Below are 26441 nucleotides of genomic sequence, written 5' to 3' on the forward strand. Positions count from 1 at the left end.
AGAACCATCACCGCCATAGGTTGTCAAATAACCCGGGTTTAACCCACACAGGTAAGTCCAATGGGGTGCAGGCATGTCCTCTATGCTTACAGCTTCCCGTGGGTGTTGGTTTGATACCGTTTGGGGACAGCCAAGGAGGCATCTGCAGGCAACAAAGGTAGGTGTGTGCTTGTGTGTGTGTTTCCTATGCAGATCCTAAGCCCAGTGTCACATGCAAGTAGGAGGAGTAAGAAGGGTTCCTGGCAAATCCGGGTTATGGATTGCATTTAAAAAGGCCCCGTGGGAGTGCAATGGGCCCCTGTCTTGCTGCTTAGCAATAATGGTATGGGTTTAGGTTCTGCTGTGTGTACTGGTGGTTGACTGCCCCCCAGCCCAGAGTGTGCATGGAAAATTGTCTGGCAGCCTCCCTGACAGCAAGCAGTGATAGTGCCCATGAAGGGGACCTTGTTGGGCCCGCCCCTTTCACGGTTATCGCTTCTCGGCCTTTTGGCTAAGATCAAGTGTAGTATCTGTTCTTATCAGTTTAATATCTGATACGTCCCCTATCTGGGGACCATATATTAAATGGATTTTTGAGAACGGGGGCCGATTTCGAAGCTTGCTTCCGTCGCCCTATGCATTGACCCGATATGGCAGTATCTTCGGGTACAGTGCACCACCCCCTTACAGGGTTAAAAAGAAAGATTCCTACTTTCATTGCTACCTGCTTGCTGGCTAGCCAGCTAGCCAGCCCTGTGGGCCTTGCTGCTGCTGCAGCCAAAAAACAAAAGGTGGTGCTGCTGCTGCTGCTTCTGCTTGTGTCTGGCCGCTGTTGGAGCGTCCAGGCACAGGACTTCTGCTGCTGCTGACTAAATGGCCTCCTTAATTGGATCATTTGAGTAGCCAGCACACCTGTGCAGGTAGGGCATGACATGATAGGCAGCTGCCTTGATAGCGGGTGGGTGCTGAATGTTCCTAATTGACAAAATAAGATTAATGCTTATGAAGAAATATAAAATCTCATCCCTTCCCCAATATCGCGCCACACCCCTACCCCTTAATTCCCTGGTTGAACTTGATGGACATATGTCTTTTTTCGACCGTACTAACTATGTAACTATGTAACATAACATGGGGGGGGGGTCTCCTGGCTGTTCACACAGGTGTGTCATTGCTGTACATTGACCATGCATTGCTTCTGTGGTATTGCAAAGGCAAAGACAAATGCTTCCAGCCATCCATTGCACTAATGGATTGGTCATCAGCTGGCTGTCTATGTCCCGCATCAATATAGACCAAAGTACAGAGGGTTAGGCTATGCTATTGTGCACCTACCTGATGCATCAGAAGGTGCGAGGCCCTTGCTAAATTCTGTGCACAGACTTTGAGATCTATACTTTAGACTGTATCTAAACCTGCTCCAACATGGACTGACATTCTGGCCTACTTTCAGCCGATGCGACTTGTCTGTCGCTGAACAGTCGCTTTTTATGTATTCAGCACCTATGTATAATGTTGTAAAAATGCTCTAGAAGCTAAAGTCGCAGAAATGTCACACATATTTGGCCTGCAACTTTCTGTGCGACAAATTCAGACAGGAAAAATCAGTATAAATCCTTAGAAAATTATCCCCCAGTGTCTCCATCTGCTGGCGGTATTGAATAAGCATTGCTGCACTGATGGGGTATGCATTAGACGAAAAAAAAGAAGAAAAAGAAGAATAATACGCCCAGAAAAGAGGCGAAAAGGAGAAAAACGTAAAAAAACGTGAAAAAAAAGTAAGAGGAAGAGAAGGGAAAAAAAGGTGGAAATGGGTTTAAAAGTGATTTCGGCGGAGAAATATATATATATATATATATATATATATATATATATATACGCGCACACACACACATATATATAAACGTATTCTCCGTTGAGATATTGCAGCCGCTGCTGTGTCCAGGCCCAGGAGCCTTAGCACTGTGCTGTGATGTCACTCAATACCACTGACATCACTAGGTGTAAACAACATCTCTCCTTTGCTGTGTATGTGACTATGGAGCTGTTTGGTGATGTCATCTATTATGGCCTTCATAGAAGCAACAGGAGATTGTTGCATCCATCTAGAACCCTCAGAACTACAGTGCTATGATGTCACTCACTTCCACAGGCCTTGCAGAGTGTAAACAACAACAACCCAGCTTTGTTGTGTATGTAACCATAGGGATTTGTGATGTCACCTAGAACCTTCACAGCAGCGACAGCTTTATGAGGAGCATCAGCACTGCTCTGCCTGAGCAGAACCATCACCGCCATAGGTTGTCAAATAACCCGGGTTTAACCCACACAGGTAAGTCCAATGGGGTGCAGGCATGTCCTCTATGCTTACAGCTTCCCGTGGGTGTTGGTTTGATACCGTTTGGGGACAGCCAAGGAGGCATCTGCAGGCAACAAAGGTAGGTGTGTGCTTGTGTGTGTGTTTCCTATGCAGATCCTAAGCCCAGTGTCACATGCAAGTAGGAGGAGTAAGAAGGGTTCCTGGCAAATCCGGGTTATGGATTGCATTTAAAAAGGCCCCGTGGGAGTGCAATGGGCCCCTGTCTTGCTGCTTAGCAATAATGGTATGGGTTTAGGTTCTGCTGTGTGTACTGGTGGTTGACTGCCCCCCAGCCCAGAGTGTGCATGGAAAATTGTCTGGCAGCCTCCCTGACAGCAAGCAGTGATAGTGCCCATGAAGGGGACCTTGTTGGGCCCGCCCCTTTCACGGTTATCGCTTCTCGGCCTTTTGGCTAAGATCAAGTGTAGTATCTGTTCTTATCAGTTTAATATCTGATACGTCCCCTATCTGGGGACCATATATTAAATGGATTTTTGAGAACGGGGGCCGATTTCGAAGCTTGCTTCCGTCGCCCTATGCATTGACCCGATATGGCAGTATCTTCGGGTACAGTGCACCACCCCCTTACAGGGTTAAAAAGAAAGATTCCTACTTTAATTGCTACCTGCTTGCTGGCTAGCCAGCTAGCCAGCCCTGTGGGCCTTGCTGCTGCTGCAGCCAAAAAACAAAAGGTGGTGCTGCTGCTGCTGCTTCTGCTGCTTCTGCTTGTGTCTGGCCGCTGTTGGAGCGTCCAGGCACAGGACTTCTGCTGCTGCTGACTAAATGGCCTCCTTAATTGGATCATTTGAGTAGCCAGCACACCTGTGCAGGTAGGGCATGACATGATAGGCAGCTGCCTTGATAGCGGGTGGGTGCTGAATGTTCCTAATTGACAAAATAAGATTAATGCTTATGAAGAAATATAAAATCTCATCCCTTCCCCAATATCGCGCCACACCCCTACCCCTTAATTCCCTGGTTGAACTTGATGGACATATGTCTTTTTTCGACCGTACTAACTATGTAACTATGTAACATAACATGGGGGGGGGGGTCTCCTGGCTGTTCACACAGGTGTGTCATTGCTGTACATTGACCATGCATTGCTTCTGTGGTATTGCAAAGGCAAAGACAAATGCTTCCAGCCATCCATTGCACTAATGGATTGGTCATCAGCTGGCTGTCTATGTCCCGCATCAATATAGACCAAAGTACAGAGGGTTAGGCTATGCTATTGTGCACCTACCTGATGCATCAGAAGGTGCGAGGCCCTTGCTAAATTCTGTGCACAGACTTTGAGATCTATACTTTAGACTGTATCTAAACCTGCTCCAACATGGACTGACATTCTGGCCTACTTTCAGCCGATGCGACTTGTCTGTCGCTGAACAGTCGCTTTTTATGTATTCAGCACCTATGTATAATGTTGTAAAAATGCTCTAGAAGCTAAAGTCGCAGAAATGTCACACATATTTGGCCTGCAACTTTCTGTGCGACAAATTCAGACAGGAAAAATCAGTATAAATCCTTAGAAAATTATCCCCCAGTGTCTCCATCTGCTGGCGGTATTGAATAAGCATTGCTGCACTGATGGGGTATGCATTAGACGAAAAAAAAGAAGAAAAAGAAGAATAATACGCCCAGAAAAGAGGCGAAAAGGAGAAAAACGTAAAAAAACGTGAAAAAAAAGTAAGAGGAAGAGAAGGGAAAAAAAGGTGGAAATGGGTTTAAAAGTGATTTCGGCGGAGAAATATATATATATATATATATATATATATATATATATATATATACGCGCACACACACACATATATATAAACGTATTCTCCGTTGAGATATTGCAGCCGCTGCTGTGTCCAGGCCCAGGAGCCTTAGCACTGTGCTGTGATGTCACTCAATACCACTGACATCACTAGGTGTAAACAACATCTCTCCTTTGCTGTGTATGTGACTATGGAGCTGTTTGGTGATGTCGTCTATTATGGCCTTCATAGAAGCAACAGGAGATTGTTGCATCCATCTAGAACCCTCAGAACTACAGTGCTATGATGTCACTCACTTCCACAGGCCTTGCAGAGTGTAAACAACAACAACCCAGCTTTGTTGTGTATGTAACCATAGGGATTTGTGATGTCACCTAGAACCTTCACAGCAGCGACAGCTTTATGAGGAGCATCAGCACTGCTCTGCCTGAGCAGAACCATCACCACCATAGGTTGTCAAATAACCCGGGTTTAACCCACACAGGTAAGTCCAATGGGGTGCAGGCATGTCCTCTATGCTTACAGCTTCCCGTGGGTGTTGGTTTGATACCGTTTGGGGACAGCCAAGGAGGCATCTGCAGGCAACAAAGGTAGGTGTGTGCTTGTGTGTGTGTTTCCTATGCAGATCCTAAGCCCAGTGTCACATGCAAGTAGGAGGAGTAAGAAGGGTTCCTGGCAAATCCGGGTTATGGATTGCATTTAAAAAGGCCCCGTGGGAGTGCAATGGGCCCCTGTCTTGCTGCTTAGCAATAATGGTATGGGTTTAGGTTCTGCTGTGTGTACTGGTGGTTGACTGCCCCCCAGCCCAGAGTGTGCATGGAAAATTGTCTGGCAGCCTCCCTGACAGCAAGCAGTGATAGTGCCCATGAAGGGGACCTTGTTGGGCCCGCCCCTTTCACGGTTATCGCTTCTCGGCCTTTTGGCTAAGATCAAGTGTAGTATCTGTTCTTATCAGTTTAATATCTGATACGTCCCCTATCTGGGGACCATATATTAAATGGATTTTTGAGAACGGGGGCCGATTTCGAAGCTTGCTTCCGTCGCCCTATGCATTGACCCGATATGGCAGTATCTTCGGGTACAGTGCACCACCCCCTTACAGGGTTAAAAAGAAAGATTCCTACTTTCATTGCTACCTGCTTGCTGGCTAGCCAGCTAGCCAGCCCTGTGGGCCTTGCTGCTGCTGCAGCCAAAAAACAAAAGGTGGTGCTGCTGCTGCTGCTTCTGCTGCTTCTGCTTGTGTCTGGCCGCTGTTGGAGCGTCCAGGCACAGGACTTCTGCTGCTGCTGACTAAATGGCCTCCTTAATTGGATCATTTGAGTAGCCAGCACACCTGTGCAGGTAGGGCATGACATGATAGGCAGCTGCCTTGATAGCGGGTGGGTGCTGAATGTTCCTAATTGACAAAATAAGATTAATGCTTATGAAGAAATATAAAATCTCATCCCTTCCCCAATATCGCGCCACACCCCTACCCCTTAATTCCCTGGTTGAACTTGATGGACATATGTCTTTTTTCGACCGTACTAACTATGTAACTATGTAACATAACATGGGGGGGGGGGGGTCTCCTGGCTGTTCACACAGGTGTGTCATTGCTGTACATTGACCATGCATTGCTTCTGTGGTATTGCAAAGGCAAAGACAAATGCTTCCAGCCATCCATTGCACTAATGGATTGGTCATCAGCTGGCTGTCTATGTCCCGCATCAATATAGACCAAAGTACAGAGGGTTAGGCTATGCTATTGTGCACCTACCTGATGCATCAGAAGGTGCGAGGCCCTTGCTAAATTCTGTGCACAGACTTTGAGATCTATACTTTAGACTGTATCTAAACCTGCTCCAACATGGACTGACATTCTGGCCTACTTTCAGCCGATGCGACTTGTCTGTCGCTGAACAGTCGCTTTTTATGTATTCAGCACCTATGTATAATGTTGTAAAAATGCTCTAGAAGCTAAAGTCGCAGAAATGTCACACATATTTGGCCTGCAACTTTCTGTGCGACAAATTCAGACAGGAAAAATCAGTATAAATCCTTAGAAAATTATCCCCCAGTGTCTCCATCTGCTGGCGGTATTGAATAAGCATTGCTGCACTGATGGGGTATGCATTAGACGAAAAAAAAGAAGAAAAAGAAGAATAATACGCCCAGAAAAGAGGCGAAAAGGAGAAAAACGTAAAAAAACGTGAAAAAAAAGTAAGAGGAAGAGAAGGGAAAAAAAGGTGGAAATGGGTTTAAAAGTGATTTCGGCGGAGAAATATATATATATATATATATATATATATATATATATATATATATATATACGCGCACACACACACATATATATAAACGTATTCTCCGTTGAGATATTGCAGCCGCTGCTGTGTCCAGGCCCAGGAGCCTTAGCACTGTGCTGTGATGTCACTCAATACCACTGACATCACTAGGTGTAAACAACATCTCTCCTTTGCTGTGTATGTGACTATGGAGCTGTTTGGTGATGTCGTCTATTATGGCCTTCATAGAAGCAACAGGAGATTGTTGCATCCATCTAGAACCCTCAGAACTACAGTGCTATGATGTCACTCACTTCCACAGGCCTTGCAGAGTGTAAACAACAACAACCCAGCTTTGTTGTGTATGTAACCATAGGGATTTGTGATGTCACCTAGAACCTTCACAGCAGCGACAGCTTTATGAGGAGCATCAGCACTGCTCTGCCTGAGCAGAACCATCACCGCCATAGGTTGTCAAATAACCCGGGTTTAACCCACACAGGTAAGTCCAATGGGGTGCAGGCATGTCCTCTATGCTTACAGCTTCCCGTGGGTGTTGGTTTGATACCGTTTGGGGACAGCCAAGGAGGCATCTGCAGGCAACAAAGGTAGGTGTGTGCTTGTGTGTGTGTTTCCTATGCAGATCCTAAGCCCAGTGTCACATGCAAGTAGGAGGAGTAAGAAGGGTTCCTGGCAAATCCGGGTTATGGATTGCATTTAAAAAGGCCCCGTGGGAGTGCAATGGGCCCCTGTCTTGCTGCTTAGCAATAATGGTATGGGTTTAGGTTCTGCTGTGTGTACTGGTGGTTGACTGCCCCCCAGCCCAGAGTGTGCATGGAAAATTGTCTGGCAGCCTCCCTGACAGCAAGCAGTGATAGTGCCCATGAAGGGGACCTTGTTGGGCCCGCCCCTTTCACGGTTATCGCTTCTCGGCCTTTTGGCTAAGATCAAGTGTAGTATCTGTTCTTATCAGTTTAATATCTGATACGTCCCCTATCTGGGGACCATATATTAAATGGATTTTTGAGAACGGGGGCCGATTTCGAAGCTTGCTTCCGTCGCCCTATGCATTGACCCGATATGGCAGTATCTTCGGGTACAGTGCACCACCCCCTTACAGGGTTAAAAAGAAAGATTCCTACTTTCATTGCTACCTGCTTGCTGGCTAGCCAGCTAGCCAGCCCTGTGGGCCTTGCTGCTGCTGCAGCCAAAAAACAAAAGGTGGTGCTGCTGCTGCTGCTTCTGCTGCTTCTGCTTGTGTCTGGCCGCTGTTGGAGCGTCCAGGCACAGGACTTCTGCTGCTGCTGACTAAATGGCCTCCTTAATTGGATCATTTGAGTAGCCAGCACACCTGTGCAGGTAGGGCATGACATGATAGGCAGCTGCCTTGATAGCGGGTGGGTGCTGAATGTTCCTAATTGACAAAATAAGATTAATGCTTATGAAGAAATATAAAATCTCATCCCTTCCCCAATATCGCGCCACACCCCTACCCCTTAATTCCCTGGTTGAACTTGATGGACATATGTCTTTTTTCGACCGTACTAACTATGTAACTATGTAACATAACATGGGGGGGGGGTCTCCTGGCTGTTCACACAGGTGTGTCATTGCTGTACATTGACCATGCATTGCTTCTGTGGTATTGCAAAGGCAAAGACAAATGCTTCCAGCCATCCATTGCACTAATGGATTGGTCATCAGCTGGCTGTCTATGTCCCGCATCAATATAGACCAAAGTACAGAGGGTTAGGCTATGCTATTGTGCACCTACCTGATGCATCAGAAGGTGCGAGGCCCTTGCTAAATTCTGTGCACAGACTTTGAGATCTATACTTTAGACTGTATCTAAACCTGCTCCAACATGGACTGACATTCTGGCCTACTTTCAGCCGATGCGACTTGTCTGTCGCTGAACAGTCGCTTTTTATGTATTCAGCACCTATGTATAATGTTGTAAAAATGCTCTAGAAGCTAAAGTCGCAGAAATGTCACACATATTTGGCCTGCAACTTTCTGTGCGACAAATTCAGACAGGAAAAATCAGTATAAATCCTTAGAAAATTATCCCCCAGTGTCTCCATCTGCTGGCGGTATTGAATAAGCATTGCTGCACTGATGGGGTATGCATTAGACGAAAAAAAAGAAGAAAAAGAAGAATAATACGCCCAGAAAAGAGGCGAAAAGGAGAAAAACGTAAAAAAACGTGAAAAAAAAGTAAGAGGAAGAGAAGGGAAAAAAAGGTGGAAATGGGTTTAAAAGTGATTTCGGCTGAGAAATATATATATATATATATATATATATATATATATATATATATATATACGCGCACACACACACATATATATAAACGTATTCTCCGTTGAGATATTGCAGCCGCTGCTGTGTCCAGGCCCAGGAGCCTTAGCACTGTGCTGTGATGTCACTCAATACCACTGACATCACTAGGTGTAAACAACATCTCTCCTTTGCTGTGTATGTGACTATGGAGCTGTTTGGTGATGTCGTCTATTATGGCCTTCATAGAAGCAACAGGAGATTGTTGCATCCATCTAGAACCCTCAGAACTACAGTGCTATGATGTCACTCACTTCCACAGGCCTTGCAGAGTGTAAACAACAACAACCCAGCTTTGTTGTGTATGTAACCATAGGGATTTGTGATGTCACCTAGAACCTTCACAGCAGCGACAGCTTTATGAGGAGCATCAGCACTGCTCTGCCTGAGCAGAACCATCACCGCCATAGGTTGTCAAATAACCCGGGTTTAACCCACACAGGTAAGTCCAATGGGGTGCAGGCATGTCCTCTATGCTTACAGCTTCCCGTGGGTGTTGGTTTGATACCGTTTGGGGACAGCCAAGGAGGCATCTGCAGGCAACAAAGGTAGGTGTGTGCTTGTGTGTGTGTTTCCTATGCAGATCCTAAGCCCAGTGTCACATGCAAGTAGGAGGAGTAAGAAGGGTTCCTGGCAAATCCGGGTTATGGATTGCATTTAAAAAGGCCCCGTGGGAGTGCAATGGGCCCCTGTCTTGCTGCTTAGCAATAATGGTATGGGTTTAGGTTCTGCTGTGTGTACTGGTGGTTGACTGCCCCCCAGCCCAGAGTGTGCATGGAAAATTGTCTGGCAGCCTCCCTGACAGCAAGCAGTGATAGTGCCCATGAAGGGGACCTTGTTGGGCCCGCCCCTTTCACGGTTATCGCTTCTCGGCCTTTTGGCTAAGATCAAGTGTAGTATCTGTTCTTATCAGTTTAATATCTGATACGTCCCCTATCTGGGGACCATATATTAAATGGATTTTTGAGAACGGGGGCCGATTTCGAAGCTTGCTTCCGTCGCCCTATGCATTGACCCGATATGGCAGTATCTTCGGGTACAGTGCACCACCCCCTTACAGGGTTAAAAAGAAAGATTCCTACTTTCATTGCTACCTGCTTGCTGGCTAGCCAGCTAGCCAGCCCTGTGGGCCTTGCTGCTGCTGCAGCCAAAAAACAAAAGGTGGTGCTGCTGCTGCTGCTGCTTCTGCTGCTTCTGCTTGTGTCTGGCCGCTGTTGGAGCGTCCAGGCACAGGACTTCTGCTGCTGCTGACTAAATGGCCTCCTTAATTGGATCATTTGAGTAGCCAGCACACCTGTGCAGGTAGGGCATGACATGATAGGCAGCTGCCTTGATAGCGGGTGGGTGCTGAATGTTCCTAATTGACAAAATAAGATTAATGCTTATGAAGAAATATAAAATCTCATCCCTTCCCCAATATCGCGCCACACCCCTACCCCTTAATTCCCTGGTTGAACTTGATGGACATATGTCTTTTTTCGACCGTACTAACTATGCAACTATGTAACATAACATGGGGGGGGGGTCTCCTGGCTGTTCACACAGGTGTGTCATTGCTGTACATTGACCATGCATTGCTTCTGTGGTATTGCAAAGGCAAAGACAAATGCTTCCAGCCATCCATTGCACTAATGGATTGGTCATCAGCTGGCTGTCTATGTCCCGCATCAATATAGACCAAAGTACAGAGGGTTAGGCTATGCTATTGTGCACCTACCTGATGCATCAGAAGGTGCGAGGCCCTTGCTAAATTCTGTGCACAGACTTTGAGATCTATACTTTAGACTGTATCTAAACCTGCTCCAACATGGACTGACATTCTGGCCTACTTTCAGCCGATGCGACTTGTCTGTCGCTGAACAGTCGCTTTTTATGTATTCAGCACCTATGTATAATGTTGTAAAAATGCTCTAGAAGCTAAAGTCGCAGAAATGTCACACATATTTGGCCTGCAACTTTCTGTGCGACAAATTCAGACAGGAAAAATCAGTATAAATCCTTAGAAAATTATCCCCCAGTGTCTCCATCTGCTGGCGGTATTGAATAAGCATTGCTGCACTGATGGGGTATGCATTAGACGAAAAAAAAGAAGAAAAAGAAGAATAATACGCCCAGAAAAGAGGCGAAAAGGAGAAAAACGTAAAAAAACGTGAAAAAAAAGTAAGAGGAAGAGAAGGGAAAAAAAGGTGGAAATGGGTTTAAAAGTGATTTCGGCGGAGAAATATATATATATATATATATATATATATATATATATATATACGCGCACACACACACATATATATAAACGTATTCTCCGTTGAGATATTGCAGCCGCTGCTGTGTCCAGGCCCAGGAGCCTTAGCACTGTGCTGTGATGTCACTCAATACCACTGACATCACTAGGTGTAAACAACATCTCTCCTTTGCTGTGTATGTGACTATGGAGCTGTTTGGTGATGTCGTCTATTATGGCCTTCATAGAAGCAACAGGAGATTGTTGCATCCATCTAGAACCCTCAGAACTACAGTGCTATGATGTCACTCACTTCCACAGGCCTTGCAGAGTGTAAACAACAACAACCCAGCTTTGTTGTGTATGTAACCATAGGGATTTGTGATGTCACCTAGAACCTTCACAGCAGCGACAGCTTTATGAGGAGCATCAGCACTGCTCTGCCTGAGCAGAACCATCACCGCCATAGGTTGTCAAATAACCCGGGTTTAACCCACACAGGTAAGTCCAATGGGGTGCAGGCATGTCCTCTATGCTTACAGCTTCCCGTGGGTGTTGGTTTGATACCGTTTGGGGACAGCCAAGGAGGCATCTGCAGGCAACAAAGGTAGGTGTGTGCTTGTGTGTGTGTTTCCTATGCAGATCCTAAGCCCAGTGTCACATGCAAGTAGGAGGAGTAAGAAGGGTTCCTGGCAAATCCGGGTTATGGATTGCATTTAAAAAGGCCCCGTGGGAGTGCAATGGGCCCCTGTCTTGCTGCTTAGCAATAATGGTATGGGTTTAGGTTCTGCTGTGTGTACTGGTGGTTGACTGCCCCCCAGCCCAGAGTGTGCATGGAAAATTGTCTGGCAGCCTCCCTGACAGCAAGCAGTGATAGTGCCCATGAAGGGGACCTTGTTGGGCCCGCCCCTTTCACGGTTATCGCTTCTCAGCCTTTTGGCTAAGATCAAGTGTAGTATCTGTTCTTATCAGTTTAATATCTGATACGTCCCCTATCTGGGGACCATATATTAAATGGATTTTTGAGAACGGGGGCCGATTTCGAAGCTTGCTTCCGTCGCCCTATGCATTGACCCGATATGGCAGTATCTTCGGGTACAGTGCACCACCCCCTTACAGGGTTAAAAAGAAAGATTCCTACTTTCATTGCTACCTGCTTGCTGGCTAGCCAGCTAGCCAGCCCTGTGGGCCTTGCTGCTGCTGCAGCCAAAAAACAAAAGGTGGTGCTGCTGCTGCTGCTTCTGCTGCTTCTGCTTGTGTCTGGCCGCTGTTGGAGCGTCCAGGCACAGGACTTCTGCTGCTGCTGACTAAATGGCCTCCTTAATTGGATCATTTGAGTAGCCAGCACACCTGTGCAGGTAGGGCATGACATGATAGGCAGCTGCCTTGATAGCGGGTGGGTGCTGAATGTTCCTAATTGACAAAATAAGATTAATGCTTATGAAGAAATATAAAATCTCATCCCTTCCCCAATATCGCGCCACACCCCTACCCCTTAATTCCCTGGTTGAACTTGATGGACATATGTCTTTTTTCGACCGTACTAACTATGTAACTATGTAACATAACATGGGGGGGGGGTCTCCTGGCTGTTCACACAGGTGTGTCATTGCTGTACATTGACCATGCATTGCTTCTGTGGTATTGCAAAGGCAAAGACAAATGCTTCCAGCCATCCATTGCACTAATGGATTGGTCATCAGCTGGCTGTCTATGTCCCGCATCAATATAGACCAAAGTACAGAGGGTTAGGCTATGCTATTGTGCACCTACCTGATGCATCAGAAGGTGCGAGGCCCTTGCTAAATTCTGTGCACAGACTTTGAGATCTATACTTTAGACTGTATCTAAACCTGCTCCAACATGGACTGACATTCTGGCCTACTTTCAGCCGATGCGACTTGTCTGTCGCTGAACAGTCGCTTTTTATGTATTCAGCACCTATGTATAATGTTGTAAAAATGCTCTAGAAGCTAAAGTCGCAGAAATGTCACACATATTTGGCCTGCAACTTTCTGTGCGACAAATTCAGACAGGAAAAATCAGTATAAATCCTTAGAAAATGATCCCCCAGTGTCTCCATCTGCTGGCGGTATTGAATAAGCATTGCTGCACTGATGGGGTATGCATTAGACGAAAAAAAAGAAGAAAAAGAAGAATAATACGCCCAGAAAAGAGGCGAAAAGGAGAAAAACGTAAAAAAACGTGAAAAAAAAGTAAGAGGAAGAGAAGGGAAAAAAAGGTGGAAATGGGTTTAAAAGTGATTTCGGCGGAGAAATATATATATATATATATATATATATATATATATATATACGCGCACACACACACATATATATAAACGTATTCTCCGTTGAGATATTGCAGCCGCTGCTGTGTCCAGGCCCAGGAGCCTTAGCACTGTGCTGTGATGTCACTCAATACCACTGACATCACTAGGTGTAAACAACATCTCTCCTTTGCTGTGTATGTGACTATGGAGCTGTTTGGTGATGTCGTCTATTATGGCCTTCATAGAAGCAACAGGAGATTGTTGCATCCATCTAGAACCCTCAGAACTACAGTGCTATGATGTCACTCACTTCCACAGGCCTTGCAGAGTGTAAACAACAACAACCCAGCTTTGTTGTGTATGTAACCATAGGGATTTGTGATGTCACCTAGAACCTTCACAGCAGCGACAGCTTTATGAGGAGCATCAGCACTGCTCTGCCTGAGCAGAACCATCACCGCCATAGGTTGTCAAATAACCCGGGTTTAACCCACACAGGTAAGTCCAATGGGGTGCAGGCATGTCCTCTATGCTTACAGCTTCCCGTGGGTGTTGGTTTGATACCGTTTGGGGACAGCCAAGGAGGCATCTGCAGGCAACAAAGGTAGGTGTGTGCTTGTGTGTGTGTTTCCTATGCAGATCCTAAGCCCAGTGTCACATGCAAGTAGGAGGAGTAAGAAGGGTTCCTGGCAAATCCGGGTTATGGATTGCATTTAAAAAGGCCCCGTGGGAGTGCAATGGGCCCCTGTCTTGCTGCTTAGCAATAATGGTATGGGTTTAGGTTCTGCTGTGTGTACTGGTGGTTGACTGCCCCCCAGCCCAGAGTGTGCATGGAAAATTGTCTGGCAGCCTCCCTGACAGCAAGCAGTGATAGTGCCCATGAAGGGGACCTTGTTGGGCCCGCCCCTTTCACGGTTATCGCTTCTCGGCCTTTTGGCTAAGATCAAGTGTAGTATCTGTTCTTATCAGTTTAATATCTGATACGTCCCCTATCTGGGGACCATATATTAAATGGATTTTTGAGAACGGGGGCCGATTTCGAAGCTTGCTTCCGTCGCCCTATGCATTGACCCGATATGGCAGTATCTTCGGGTACAGTGCACCACCCCCTTACAGGGTTAAAAAGAAAGATTCCTACTTTCATTGCTACCTGCTTGCTGGCTAGCCAGCTAGCCAGCCCTGTGGGCCTTGCTGCTGCTGCAGCCAAAAAACAAAAGGTGGTGCTGCTGCTGCTGCTTCTGCTGCTTCTGCTTGTGTCTGGCCGCTGTTGGAGCGTCCAGGCACAGGACTTCTGCTGCTGCTGACTAAATGGCCTCCTTAATTGGATCATTTGAGTAGCCAGCACACCTGTGCAGGTAGGGCATGACATGATAGGCAGCTGCCTTGATAGCGGGTGGGTGCTGAATGTTCCTAATTGACAAAATAAGATTAATGCTTATGAAGAAATATAAAATCTCATCCCTTCCCCAATATCGCGCCACACCCCTACCCCTTAATTCCCTGGTTGAACTTGATGGACATATGTCTTTTTTCGACCGTACTAACTATGTAACTATGTAACATAACATGGGGGGGGGTCTCCTGGCTGTTCACACAGGTGTGTCATTGCTGTACATTGACCATGCATTGCTTCTGTGGTATTGCAAAGGCAAAGACAAATGCTTCCAGCCATCCATTGCACTAATGGATTGGTCATCAGCTGGCTGTCTATGTCCCGCATCAATATAGACCAAAGTACAGAGGGTTAGGCTATGCTATTGTGCACCTACCTGATGCATCAGAAGGTGCGAGGCCCTTCTAAATTCTGTGCACAGACTTTGAGATCTATACTTTAGACTGTATCTAAACCTGCTCCAACATGGACTGACATTCTGGCCTACTTTCAGCCGATGCGACTTGTCTGTCGCTGAACAGTCGCTTTTTATGTATTCAGCACCTATGTATAATGTTGTAAAAATGCTCTAGAAGCTAAAGTCGCAGAAATGTCACACATATTTGGCCTGCAACTTTCTGTGCGACAAATTCAGACAGGAAAAATCAGTATAAATCCTTAGAAAATTATCCCCCAGTGTCTCCATCTGCTGGCGGTATTGAATAAGCATTGCTGCACTGATGGGGTATGCATTAGACGAAAAAAAAGAAGAAAAAGAAGAATAATACGCCCAGAAAAGAGGCGAAAAGGAGAAAAACGTAAAAAAACGTGAAAAAAAAGTAAGAGGAAGAGAAGGGAAAAAAAGGTGGAAATGGGTTTAAAAGTGATTTCGGCGGAGAAATATATATATATATATATATATATATATATATATATATATATACGCGCACACACACACATATATATAAACGTATTCTCCGTTGAGATATTGCAGCCGCTGCTGTGTCCAGGCCCAGGAGCCTTAGCACTGTGCTGTGATGTCACTCAATACCACTGACATCACTAGGTGTAAACAACATCTCTCCTTTGCTGTGTATGTGACTATGGAGCTGTTTGGTGATGTCGTCTATTATGGCCTTCATAGAAGCAACAGGAGATTGTTGCATCCATCTAGAACCCTCAGAACTACAGTGCTATGATGTCACTCACTTCCACAGGCCTTGCAGAGTGTAAACAACAACAACCCAGCTTTGTTGTGTATGTAACCATAGGGATTTGTGATGTCACCTAGAACCTTCACAGCAGCGACAGCTTTATGAGGAGCATCAGCACTGCTCTGCCTGAGCAGAACCATCACCGCCATAGGTTGTCAAATAACCCGGGTTTAACCCACACAGGTAAGTCCAATGGGGTGCAGGCATGTCCTCTATGCTTACAGCTTCCCGTGGGTGTTGGTTTGATACCGTTTGGGGACAGCCAAGGAGGCATCTGCAGGCAACAAAGGTAGGTGTGTGCTTGTGTGTGTGTTTCCTATGCAGATCCTAAGCCCAGTGTCACATGCAAGTAGGAGGAGTAAGAAGGGTTCCTGGCAAATCCGGGTTATGGATTGCATTTAAAAAGGCCCCGTGGGAGTGCAATGGGCCCCTGTCTTGCTGCTTAGCAATAATGGTATGGGTTTAGGTTCTGCTGTGTGTACTGGTGGTTGACTGCCCCCCAGCCCAGAGTGTGCATGGAAAATTGTCTGGCAGCCTCCCTGACAGCAAGCAGTGATAGTGCCCATGAAGGGGACCTTGTTGGGCCCGCCCCTTTCACGGTTATCGCTTCTCGGCCTTTTGGCTAAGATCAAGTGTAGTATCTGTTCTTATCAGTTTAATATCTGATACGTCCCCTATCTGGGGACCATATATTAAATGGATTTTTGAGAACGGGGGCCGATTTCGAAGCTTGCTTCCGTCGCCCTATGCATTGACCCGATATGGCAGTATCTTCGGGTACAGTGCACCACCCCCTTACAGGGTTAAAAAGAAAGATTCCTACTTTCATTGCTACCTGCTTGCTGGCTAGCCAGCTAGCCAGCCCTGTGGGCCTTGCTGCTGCTGCAGCCAAAAAACAAAAGGTGGTGCTGCTGCTGCTGCTGCTTCTGCTGCTTCTGCTTGTGTCTGGCCGCTGTTGGAGCGTCCAGGCACAGGACTTCTGCTGCTGCTGACTAAATGGCCTCCTTAATTGGATCATTTGAGTAGCCAGCACACCTGTGCAGGTAGGGCATGACATGATAGGCAGCTGCCTTGATAGCGGGTGGGTGCTGAATGTTCCTAATTGACAAAATAAGATTAATGCTTATGAAGAAATATAAAATCTCATCCCTTCCCCAATATCGCGCCACACCCCTACCCCTTAATTCCCTGGTTGAACTTGATGGACATATGTCTTTTTTCGACCGTACTAGCTATGTAACTATGTAACATAACATGGGGGGGGGGTCTCCTGGCTGTTCACACAGGTGTGTCATTGCTGTACATTGACCATGCATTGCTTCTGTGGTATTGCAAAGGCAAAGACAAATGCTTCCAGCCATCCATTGCACTAATGGATTGGTCATCAGCTGGCTGTCTATGTCCCGCATCAATATAGACCAAAGTACAGAGGGTTAGGCTATGCTATTGTGCACCTACCTGATGCATCAGAAGGTGCGAGGCCCTTGCTAAATTCTGTGCACAGACTTTGAGATCTATACTTTAGACTGTATCTAAACCTGCTCCAACATGGACTGACATTCTGGCCTACTTTCAGCCGATGCGACTTGTCTGTCGCTGAACAGTCGCTTTTTATGTATTCAGCACCTATGTATAATGTTGTAAAAATGCTCTAGAAGCTAAAGTCGCAGAAATGTCACACATATTTGGCCTGCAACTTTCTGTGCGACAAATTCAGACAGGAAAAATCAGTATAAATCCTTAGAAAATTATCCCCCAGTGTCTCCATCTGCTGGCGGTATTGAATAAGCATTGCTGCACTGATGGGGTATGCATTAGACGAAAAAAAAGAAGAAAAAGAAGAATAATACGCCCAGAAAAGAGGCGAAAAGGAGAAAAACGTAAAAAAACGTGAAAAAAAAGTAAGAGGAAGAGAAGGGAAAAAAAGGTGGAAATGGGTTTAAAAGTGATTTCGGCGGAGAATATATATATATATATATATATATATATATATATATATATATATATATCGCGCACACACACACATATATATAAACGTATTCTCCGTTGAGATATTGCAGCCGCTGCTGTGTCCAGGCCCAGGAGCCTTAGCACTGTGCTGTGATGTCACTCAATACCACTGACATCACTAGGTGTAAACAACATCTCTCCTTTGCTGTGTATGTGACTATGGAGCTGTTTGGTGATGTCGTCTATTATGGCCTTCATAGAAGCAACAGGAGATTGTTGCATCCATCTAGAACCCTCAGAACTACAGTGCTATGATGTCACTCACTTCCACAGGCCTTGCAGAGTGTAAACAACAACAACCCAGCTTTGTTGTGTATGTAACCATAGGGATTTGTGATGTCACCTAGAACCTTCACAGCAGCGACAGCTTTATGAGGAGCATCAGCACTGCTCTGCCTGAGCAGAACCATCACCGCCATAGGTTGTCAAATAACCCGGGTTTAACCCACACAGGTAAGTCCAATGGGGTGCAGGCATGTCCTCTATGCTTACAGCTTCCCGTGGGTGTTGGTTTGATACCGTTTGGGGACAGCCAAGGAGGCATCTGCAGGCAACAAAGGTAGGTGTGTGCTTGTGTGTGTGTTTCCTATGCAGATCCTAAGCCCAGTGTCACATGCAAGTAGGAGGAGTAAGAAGGGTTCCTGGCAAATCCGGGTTATGGATTGCATTTAAAAAGGCCCCGTGGGAGTGCAATGGGCCCCTGTCTTGCTGCTTAGCAATAATGGTATGGGTTTAGGTTCTGCTGTGTGTACTGGTGGTTGACTGCCCCCCAGCCCAGAGTGTGCATGGAAAATTGTCTGGCAGCCTCCCTGACAGCAAGCAGTGATAGTGCCCATGAAGGGGACCTTGTTGGGCCCGCCCCTTTCACGGTTATCGCTTCTCGGCCTTTTGGCTAAGATCAAGTGTAGTATCTGTTCTTATCAGTTTAATATCTGATACGTCCCCTATCTGGGGACCATATATTAAATGGATTTTTGAGAACGGGGGCCGATTTCGAAGCTTGCTTCCGTCGCCCTATGCATTGACCCGATATGGCAGTATCTTCGGGTACAGTGCACCACCCCCTTACAGGGTTAAAAAGAAAGATTCCTACTTTCATTGCTACCTGCTTGCTGGCTAGCCAGCTAGCCAGCCCTGTGGGCCTTGCTGCTGCTGCAGCCAAAAAACAAAAGGTGGTGCTGCTGCTGCTGCTGCTTCTGCTGCTTCTGCTTGTGTCTGGCCGCTGTTGGAGCGTCCAGGCACAGGACTTCTGCTGCTGCTGACTAAATGGCCTCCTTAATTGGATCATTTGAGTAGCCAGCACACCTGTGCAGGTAGGGCATGACATGATAGGCAGCTGCCTTGATAGCGGGTGGGTGCTGAATGTTCCTAATTGACAAAATAAGATTAATGCTTATGAAGAAATATAAAATCTCATCCCTTCCCCAATATCGCGCCACACCCCTACCCCTTAATTCCCTGGTTGAACTTGATGGACATATGTCTTTTTTCGACCGTACTAACTATGTAACTATGTAACATAACATGGGGGGGGGGGTCTCCTGGCTGTTCACACAGGTGTGTCATTGCTGTACATTGACCATGCATTGCTTCTGTGGTATTGCAAAGGCAAAGACAAATGCTTCCAGCCATCCATTGCACTAATGGATTGGTCATCAGCTGGCTGTCTATGTCCCGCATCAATATAGACCAAAGTACAGAGGGTTAGGCTATGCTATTGTGCACCTACCTGATGCATCAGAAGGTGCGAGGCCCTTGCTAAATTCTGTGCACAGACTTTGAGATCTATACTTTAGACTGTATCTAAACCTGCTCCAACATGGACTGACATTCTGGCCTACTTTCAGCCGATGCGACTTGTCTGTCGCTGAACAGTCGCTTTTTATGTATTCAGCACCTATGTATAATGTTGTAAAAATGCTCTAGAAGCTAAAGTCGCAGAAATGTCACACATATTTGGCCTGCAACTTTCTGTGCGACAAATTCAGACAGGAAAAATCAGTATAAATCCTTAGAAAATTATCCCCCAGTGTCTCCATCTGCTGGCGGTATTGAATAAGCATTGCTGCACTGATGGGGTATGCATTAGACGAAAAAAAAGAAGAAAAAGAAGAATAATACGCCCAGAAAAGAGGCGAAAAGGAGAAAAACGTAAAAAAACGTGAAAAAAAAGTAAGAGGAAGAGAAGGGAAAAAAAGGTGGAAATGGGTTTAAAAGTGATTTCGGCGGAGAAATATATATATATATATATATATATATATATATATATATATATACGCGCACACACACACATATATATAAACGTATTCTCCGTTGAGATATTGCAGCCGCTGCTGTGTCCAGGCCCAGGAGCCTTAGCACTGTGCTGTGATGTCACTCAATACCACTGACATCACTAGGTGTAAACAACATCTCTCCTTTGCTGTGTATGTGACTATGGAGCTGTTTGGTGATGTCGTCTATTATGGCCTTCATAGAAGCAACAGGAGATTGTTGCATCCATCTAGAACCCTCAGAACTACAGTGCTATGATGTCACTCACTTCCACAGGCCTTGCAGAGTGTAAACAACAACAACCCAGCTTTGTTGTGTATGTAACCATAGGGATTTGTGATGTCACCTAGAACCTTCACAGCAGCGACAGCTTTATGAGGAGCATCAGCACTGCTCTGCCTGAGCAGAACCATCACCGCCATAGGTTGTCAAATAACCCGGGTTTAACCCACACAGGTAAGTCCAATGGGGTGCAGGCATGTCCTCTATGCTTACAGCTTCCCGTGGGTGTTGGTTTGATACCGTTTGGGGACAGCCAAGGAGGCATCTGCAGGCAACAAAGGTAGGTGTGTGCTTGTGTGTGTGTTTCCTATGCAGATCCTAAGCCCAGTGTCACATGCAAGTAGGAGGAGTAAGAAGGGTTCCTGGCAAATCCGGGTTATGGATTGCATTTAAAAAGGCCCCGTGGGAGTGCAATGGGCCCCTGTCTTGCTGCTTAGCAATAATGGTATGGGTTTAGGTTCTGCTGTGTGTACTGGTGGTTGACTGCCCCCCAGCCCAGAGTGTGCATGGAAAATTGTCTGGCAGCCTCCCTGACAGCAAGCAGTGATAGTGCCCATGAAGGGGACCTTGTTGGGCCCGCCCCTTTCACGGTTATCGCTTCTCGGCCTTTTGGCTAAGATCAAGTGTAGTATCTGTTCTTATCAGTTTAATATCTGATACGTCCCCTATCTGGGGACCATATATTAAATGGATTTTTGAGAACGGGGGCCGATTTCGAAGCTTGCTTCCGTCGCCCTATGCATTGACCCGATATGGCAGTATCTTCGGGTACAGTGCACCACCCCCTTACAGGGTTAAAAAGAAAGATTCCTACTTTCATTGCTACCTGCTTGCTGGCTAGCCAGCTAGCCAGCCCTGTGGGCCTTGCTGCTGCTGCAGCCAAAAAACAAAAGGTGGTGCTGCTGCTGCTGCTGCTTCTGCTGCTTCTGCTTGTGTCTGGCCGCTGTTGGAGCGTCCAGGCACAGGACTTCTGCTGCTGCTGACTAAATGGCCTCCTTAATTGGATCATTTGAGTAGCCAGCACACCTGTGCAGGTAGGGCATGACATGATAGGCAGCTGCCTTGATAGCGGGTGGGTGCTGAATGTTCCTAATTGACAAAATAAGATTAATGCTTATGAAGAAATATAAAATCTCATCCCTTCCCCAATATCGCGCCACACCCCTACCCCTTAATTCCCTTGGTTGAACTTGATGGACATATGTCTTTTTTCGACCGTACTAACTATGTAACTATGTAACATAACATGGGGGGGGGGTCTCCTGGCTGTTCACACAGGTGTGTCATTGCTGTACATTGACCATGCATTGCTTCTGTGGTATTGCAAAGGCAAAGACAAATGCTTCCAGCCATCCATTGCACTAATGGATTGGTCATCAGCTGGCTGTCTATGTCCCGCATCAATATAGACCAAAGTACAGAGGGTTAGGCTATGCTATTGTGCACCTACCTGATGCATCAGAAGGTGCGAGGCCCTTGCTAAATTCTGTGCACAGACTTTGAGATCTATACTTTAGACTGTATCTAAACCTGCTCCAACATGGACTGACATTCTGGCCTACTTTCAGCCGATGCGACTTGTCTGTCGCTGAACAGTCGCTTTTTATGTATTCAGCACCTATGTATAATGTTGTAAAAATGCTCTAGAAGCTAAAGTCGCAGAAATGTCACACATATTTGGCCTGCAACTTTCTGTGCGACAAATTCAGACAGGAAAAATCAGTATAAATCCTTAGAAAATTATCCCCCAGTGTCTCCATCTGCTGGCGGTATTGAATAAGCATTGCTGCACTGATGGGGTATGCATTAGACGAAAAAAAAGAAGAAAAAGAAGAATAATACGCCCAGAAAAGAGGCGAAAAGGAGAAAAACGTAAAAAAACGTGAAAAAAAAGTAAGAGGAAGAGAAGGGAAAAAAAGGTGGAAATGGGTTTAAAAGTGATTTCGGCGGAGAAATATATATATATATATATATATATATATATATATATATATATATACGCGCACACACACACATATATATAAACGTATTCTCCGTTGAGATATTGCAGCCGCTGCTGTGTCCAGGCCCAGGAGCCTTAGCACTGTGCTGTGATGTCACTCAATACCACTGACATCACTAGGTGTAAACAACATCTCTCCTTTGCTGTGTATGTGACTATGGAGCTGTTTGGTGATGTCGTCTATTATGGCCTTCATAGAAGCAACAGGAGATTGTTGCATCCATCTAGAACCCTCAGAACTACAGTGCTATGATGTCACTCACTTCCACAGGCCTTGCAGAGTGTAAACAACAACAACCCAGCTTTGTTGTGTATGTAACCATAGGGATTTGTGATGTCACCTAGAACCTTCACAGCAGCGACAGCTTTATGAGGAGCATCAGCACTGCTCTGCCTGAGCAGAACCATCACCGCCATAGGTTGTCAAATAACCCGGGTTTAACCCACACAGGTAAGTCCAATGGGGTGCAGGCATGTCCTCTATGCTTACAGCTTCCCGTGGGTGTTGGTTTGATACCGTTTGGGGACAGCCAAGGAGGCATCTGCAGGCAACAAAGGTAGGTGTGTGCTTGTGTGTGTGTTTCCTATGCAGATCCTAAGCCCAGTGTCACATGCAAGTAGGAGGAGTAAGAAGGGTTCCTGGCAAATCCGGGTTATGGATTGCATTTAAAAAGGCCCCGTGGGAGTGCAATGGGCCCCTGTCTTGCTGCTTAGCAATAATGGTATGGGTTTAGGTTCTGCTGTGTGTACTGGTGGTTGACTGCCCCCCAGCCCAGAGTGTGCATGGAAAATTGTCTGGCAGCCTCCCTGACAGCAAGCAGTGATAGTGCCCATGAAGGGGACCTTGTTGGGCCCGCCCCTTTCACGGTTATCGCTTCTCGGCCTTTTGGCTAAGATCAAGTGTAGTATCTGTTCTTATCAGTTTAATATCTGATACGTCCCCTATCTGGGGACCATATATTAAATGGATTTTTGAGAACGGGGGCCGATTTCGAAGCTTGCTTCCGTCGCCCTATGCATTGACCCGATATGGCAGTATCTTCGGGTACAGTGCACCACCCCCTTACAGGGTTAAAAAGAAAGATTCCTACTTTCATTGCTACCTGCTTGCTGGCTAGCCAGCTAGCCAGCCCTGTGGGCCTTGCTGCTGCTGCAGCCAAAAAACAAAAGGTGGTGCTGCTGCTGCTGCTTCTGCTGCTTCTGCTTGTGTCTGGCCGCTGTTGGAGCGTCCAGGCACAGGACTTCTGCTGCTGCTGACTAAATGGCCTCCTTAATTGGATCATTTGAGTAGCCAGCACACCTGTGCAGGTAGGGCATGACATGATAGGCAGCTGCCTTGATAGCGGGTGGGTGCTGAATGTTCCTAATTGACAAAATAAGATTAATGCTTATGAAGAAATATAAAATCTCATCCCTTCCCCAATATCGCGCCACACCCCTACCCCTTAATTCCCTGGTTGAACTTGATGGACATATGTCTTTTTTCGACCGTACTAACTATGTAACTATGTAACATAACATGGGGGGGGGGTCTCCTGGCTGTTCACACAGGTGTGTCATTGCTGTACATTGACCATGCATTGCTTCTGTGGTATTGCAAAGGCAAAGACAAATGCTTCCAGCCATCCATTGCACTAATGGATTGGTCATCAGCTGGCTGTCTATGTCCCGCATCAATATAGACCAAAGTACAGAGGGTTAGGCTATGCTATTGTGCACCTACCTGATGCATCAGAAGGTGCGAGGCCCTTGCTAAATTCTGTGCACAGACTTTGAGATCTATACTTTAGACTGTATCTAAACCTGCTCCAACATGGACTGACATTCTGGCCTACTTTCAGCCGATGCGACTTGTCTGTCGCTGAACAGTCGCTTTTTATGTATTCAGCACCTATGTATAATGTTGTAAAAATGCTCTAGAAGCTAAAGTCGCAGAAATGTCACACATATTTGGCCTGCAACTTTCTGTGCGACAAATTCAGACAGGAAAAATCAGTATAAATCCTTAGAAAATTATCCCCCAGTGTCTCCATCTGCTGGCGGTATTGAATAAGCATTGCTGCACTGATGGGGTATGCATTAGACGAAAAAAAAGAAGAAAAAGAAGAATAATACGCCCAGAAAAGAGGCGAAAAGGAGAAAAACGTAAAAAAACGTGAAAAAAAAGTAAGAGGAAGAGAAGGGAAAAAAAGGTGGAAATGGGTTTAAAAGTGATTTCGGCGGAGAAATATATATATATATATATATATATATATATATATATATATATATATACGCGCACACACACACATATATATAAACGTATTCTCCGTTGAGATATTGCAGCCGCTGCTGTGTCCAGGCCCAGGAGCCTTAGCACTGTGCTGTGATGTCACTCAATACCACTGACATCACTAGGTGTAAACAACATCTCTCCTTTGCTGTGTATGTGACTATGGAGCTGTTTGGTGATGTCGTCTATTATGGCCTTCATAGAAGCAACAGGAGATTGTTGCATCCATCTAGAACCCTCAGAACTACAGTGCTATGATGTCACTCACTTCCACAGGCCTTGCAGAGTGTAAACAACAACAACCCAGCTTTGTTGTGTATGTAACCATAGGGATTTGTGATGTCACCTAGAACCTTCACAGCAGCGACAGCTTTATGAGGAGCATCAGCACTGCTCTGCCTGAGCAGAACCATCACCGCCATAGGTTGTCAAATAACCCGGGTTTAACCCACACAGGTAAGTCCAATGGGGTGCAGGCATGTCCTCTATGCTTACAGCTTCCCGTGGGTGTTGGTTTGATACCGTTTGGGGACAGCCAAGGAGGCATCTGCAGGCAACAAAGGTAGGTGTGTGCTTGTGTGTGTGTTTCCTATGCAGATCCTAAGCCCAGTGTCACATGCAAGTAGGAGGAGTAAGAAGGGTTCCTGGCAAATCCGGGTTATGGATTGCATTTAAAAAGGCCCCGTGGGAGTGCAATGGGCCCCTGTCTTGCTGCTTAGCAATAATGGTATGGGTTTAGGTTCTGCTGTGTGTACTGGTGGTTGACTGCCCCCCAGCCCAGAGTGTGCATGGAAAATTGTCTGGCAGCCTCCCTGACAGCAAGCAGTGATAGTGCCCATGAAGGGGACCTTGTTGGGCCCGCCCCTTTCACGGTTATCGCTTCTCGGCCTTTTGGCTAAGATCAAGTGTAGTATCTGTTCTTATCAGTTTAATATCTGATACGTCCCCTATCTGGGGACCATATATTAAATGGATTTTTGAGAACGGGGGCCGATTTCGAAGCTTGCTTCCGTCGCCCTATGCATTGACCCGATATGGCAGTATCTTCGGGTACAGTGCACCACCCCCTTACAGGGTTAAAAAGAAAGATTCCTACTTTCATTGCTACCTGCTTGCTGGCTAGCCAGCTAGCCAGCCCTGTGGGCCTTGCTGCTGCTGCAGCCAAAAAACAAAAGGTGGTGCTGCTGCTGCTGCTGCTTCTGCTGCTTCTGCTTGTGTCTGGCCGCTGTTGGAGCGTCCAGGCACAGGACTTCTGCTGCTGCTGACTAAATGGCCTCCTTAATTGGATCATTTGAGTAGCCAGCACACCTGTGCAGGTAGGGCATGACATGATAGGCAGCTGCCTTGATAGCGGGTGGGTGCTGAATGTTCCTAATTGACAAAATAAGATTAATGCTTATGAAGAAATATAAAATCTCATCCCTTCCCCAATATCGCGCCACACCCCTACCCCTTAATTCCCTGGTTGAACTTGATGGACATATGTCTTTTTTCGACCGTACTAGCTATGTAACTATGTAACATAACATGGGGGGGGGGTCTCCTGGCTGTTCACACAGGTGTGTCATTGCTGTACATTGACCATGCATTGCTTCTGTGGTATTGCAAAGGCAAAGACAAATGCTTCCAGCCATCCATTGCACTAATGGATTGGTCATCAGCTGGCTGTCTATGTCCCGCATCAATATAGACCAAAGTACAGAGGGTTAGGCTATGCTATTGTGCACCTACCTGATGCATCAGAAGGTGCGAGGCCCTTGCTAAATTCTGTGCACAGACTTTGAGATCTATACTTTAGACTGTATCTAAACCTGCTCCAACATGGA

General features: G+C 46.2%; 12 non-coding genes across 12 annotated transcripts; all 12 read left to right on the forward strand.

The window, feature by feature from the left end:
- The first annotated feature begins 470 nt into the window (after nt 1–470).
- On the forward strand, nt 471–661 carry LOC130338917 (U2 spliceosomal RNA). Its single transcript, XR_008879379.1, has one exon. It is a non-coding gene; the product is annotated as a U2 spliceosomal RNA (small nuclear RNA).
- Nucleotides 662–2730: 2069 nt separating this feature from the next.
- Nucleotides 2731–2921, forward strand: LOC130338918 (U2 spliceosomal RNA). The gene has a single exon (XR_008879380.1). It is a non-coding gene; the product is annotated as a U2 spliceosomal RNA (small nuclear RNA).
- A 2083-nt stretch (nt 2922–5004) lies between these two features.
- LOC130338919 (U2 spliceosomal RNA) lies at nt 5005–5195 on the forward strand. The gene has a single exon (XR_008879381.1). It is a non-coding gene; the product is annotated as a U2 spliceosomal RNA (small nuclear RNA).
- Nucleotides 5196–7286: 2091 nt separating this feature from the next.
- On the forward strand, nt 7287–7477 carry LOC130338920 (U2 spliceosomal RNA). Its single transcript, XR_008879382.1, has one exon. It is a non-coding gene; the product is annotated as a U2 spliceosomal RNA (small nuclear RNA).
- Nucleotides 7478–9563: 2086 nt separating this feature from the next.
- Nucleotides 9564–9754, forward strand: LOC130338921 (U2 spliceosomal RNA). The gene has a single exon (XR_008879383.1). It is a non-coding gene; the product is annotated as a U2 spliceosomal RNA (small nuclear RNA).
- A 2083-nt stretch (nt 9755–11837) lies between these two features.
- LOC130338863 (U2 spliceosomal RNA) lies at nt 11838–12028 on the forward strand. Its single transcript, XR_008879334.1, has one exon. It is a non-coding gene; the product is annotated as a U2 spliceosomal RNA (small nuclear RNA).
- A 2078-nt stretch (nt 12029–14106) lies between these two features.
- Nucleotides 14107–14297, forward strand: LOC130338816 (U2 spliceosomal RNA). The gene has a single exon (XR_008879291.1). It is a non-coding gene; the product is annotated as a U2 spliceosomal RNA (small nuclear RNA).
- Nucleotides 14298–16377: 2080 nt separating this feature from the next.
- Nucleotides 16378–16568, forward strand: LOC130338817 (U2 spliceosomal RNA). Its single transcript, XR_008879292.1, has one exon. It is a non-coding gene; the product is annotated as a U2 spliceosomal RNA (small nuclear RNA).
- Nucleotides 16569–18657: 2089 nt separating this feature from the next.
- On the forward strand, nt 18658–18848 carry LOC130338818 (U2 spliceosomal RNA). Its single transcript, XR_008879293.1, has one exon. It is a non-coding gene; the product is annotated as a U2 spliceosomal RNA (small nuclear RNA).
- Nucleotides 18849–20934: 2086 nt separating this feature from the next.
- Nucleotides 20935–21125, forward strand: LOC130338819 (U2 spliceosomal RNA). Its single transcript, XR_008879294.1, has one exon. It is a non-coding gene; the product is annotated as a U2 spliceosomal RNA (small nuclear RNA).
- A 2088-nt stretch (nt 21126–23213) lies between these two features.
- Nucleotides 23214–23404, forward strand: LOC130338820 (U2 spliceosomal RNA). Its single transcript, XR_008879295.1, has one exon. It is a non-coding gene; the product is annotated as a U2 spliceosomal RNA (small nuclear RNA).
- Nucleotides 23405–25490: 2086 nt separating this feature from the next.
- LOC130338822 (U2 spliceosomal RNA) lies at nt 25491–25681 on the forward strand. Its single transcript, XR_008879297.1, has one exon. It is a non-coding gene; the product is annotated as a U2 spliceosomal RNA (small nuclear RNA).
- Nucleotides 25682–26441: the final 760 nt, after the last annotated feature.

The sequence above is a fragment of the Hyla sarda genome, unplaced genomic scaffold (genome assembly GCF_029499605.1).
Source record: "Hyla sarda isolate aHylSar1 unplaced genomic scaffold, aHylSar1.hap1 scaffold_531, whole genome shotgun sequence".
Lineage (NCBI taxonomy): Eukaryota > Metazoa > Chordata > Amphibia > Anura > Hylidae > Hyla > Hyla sarda.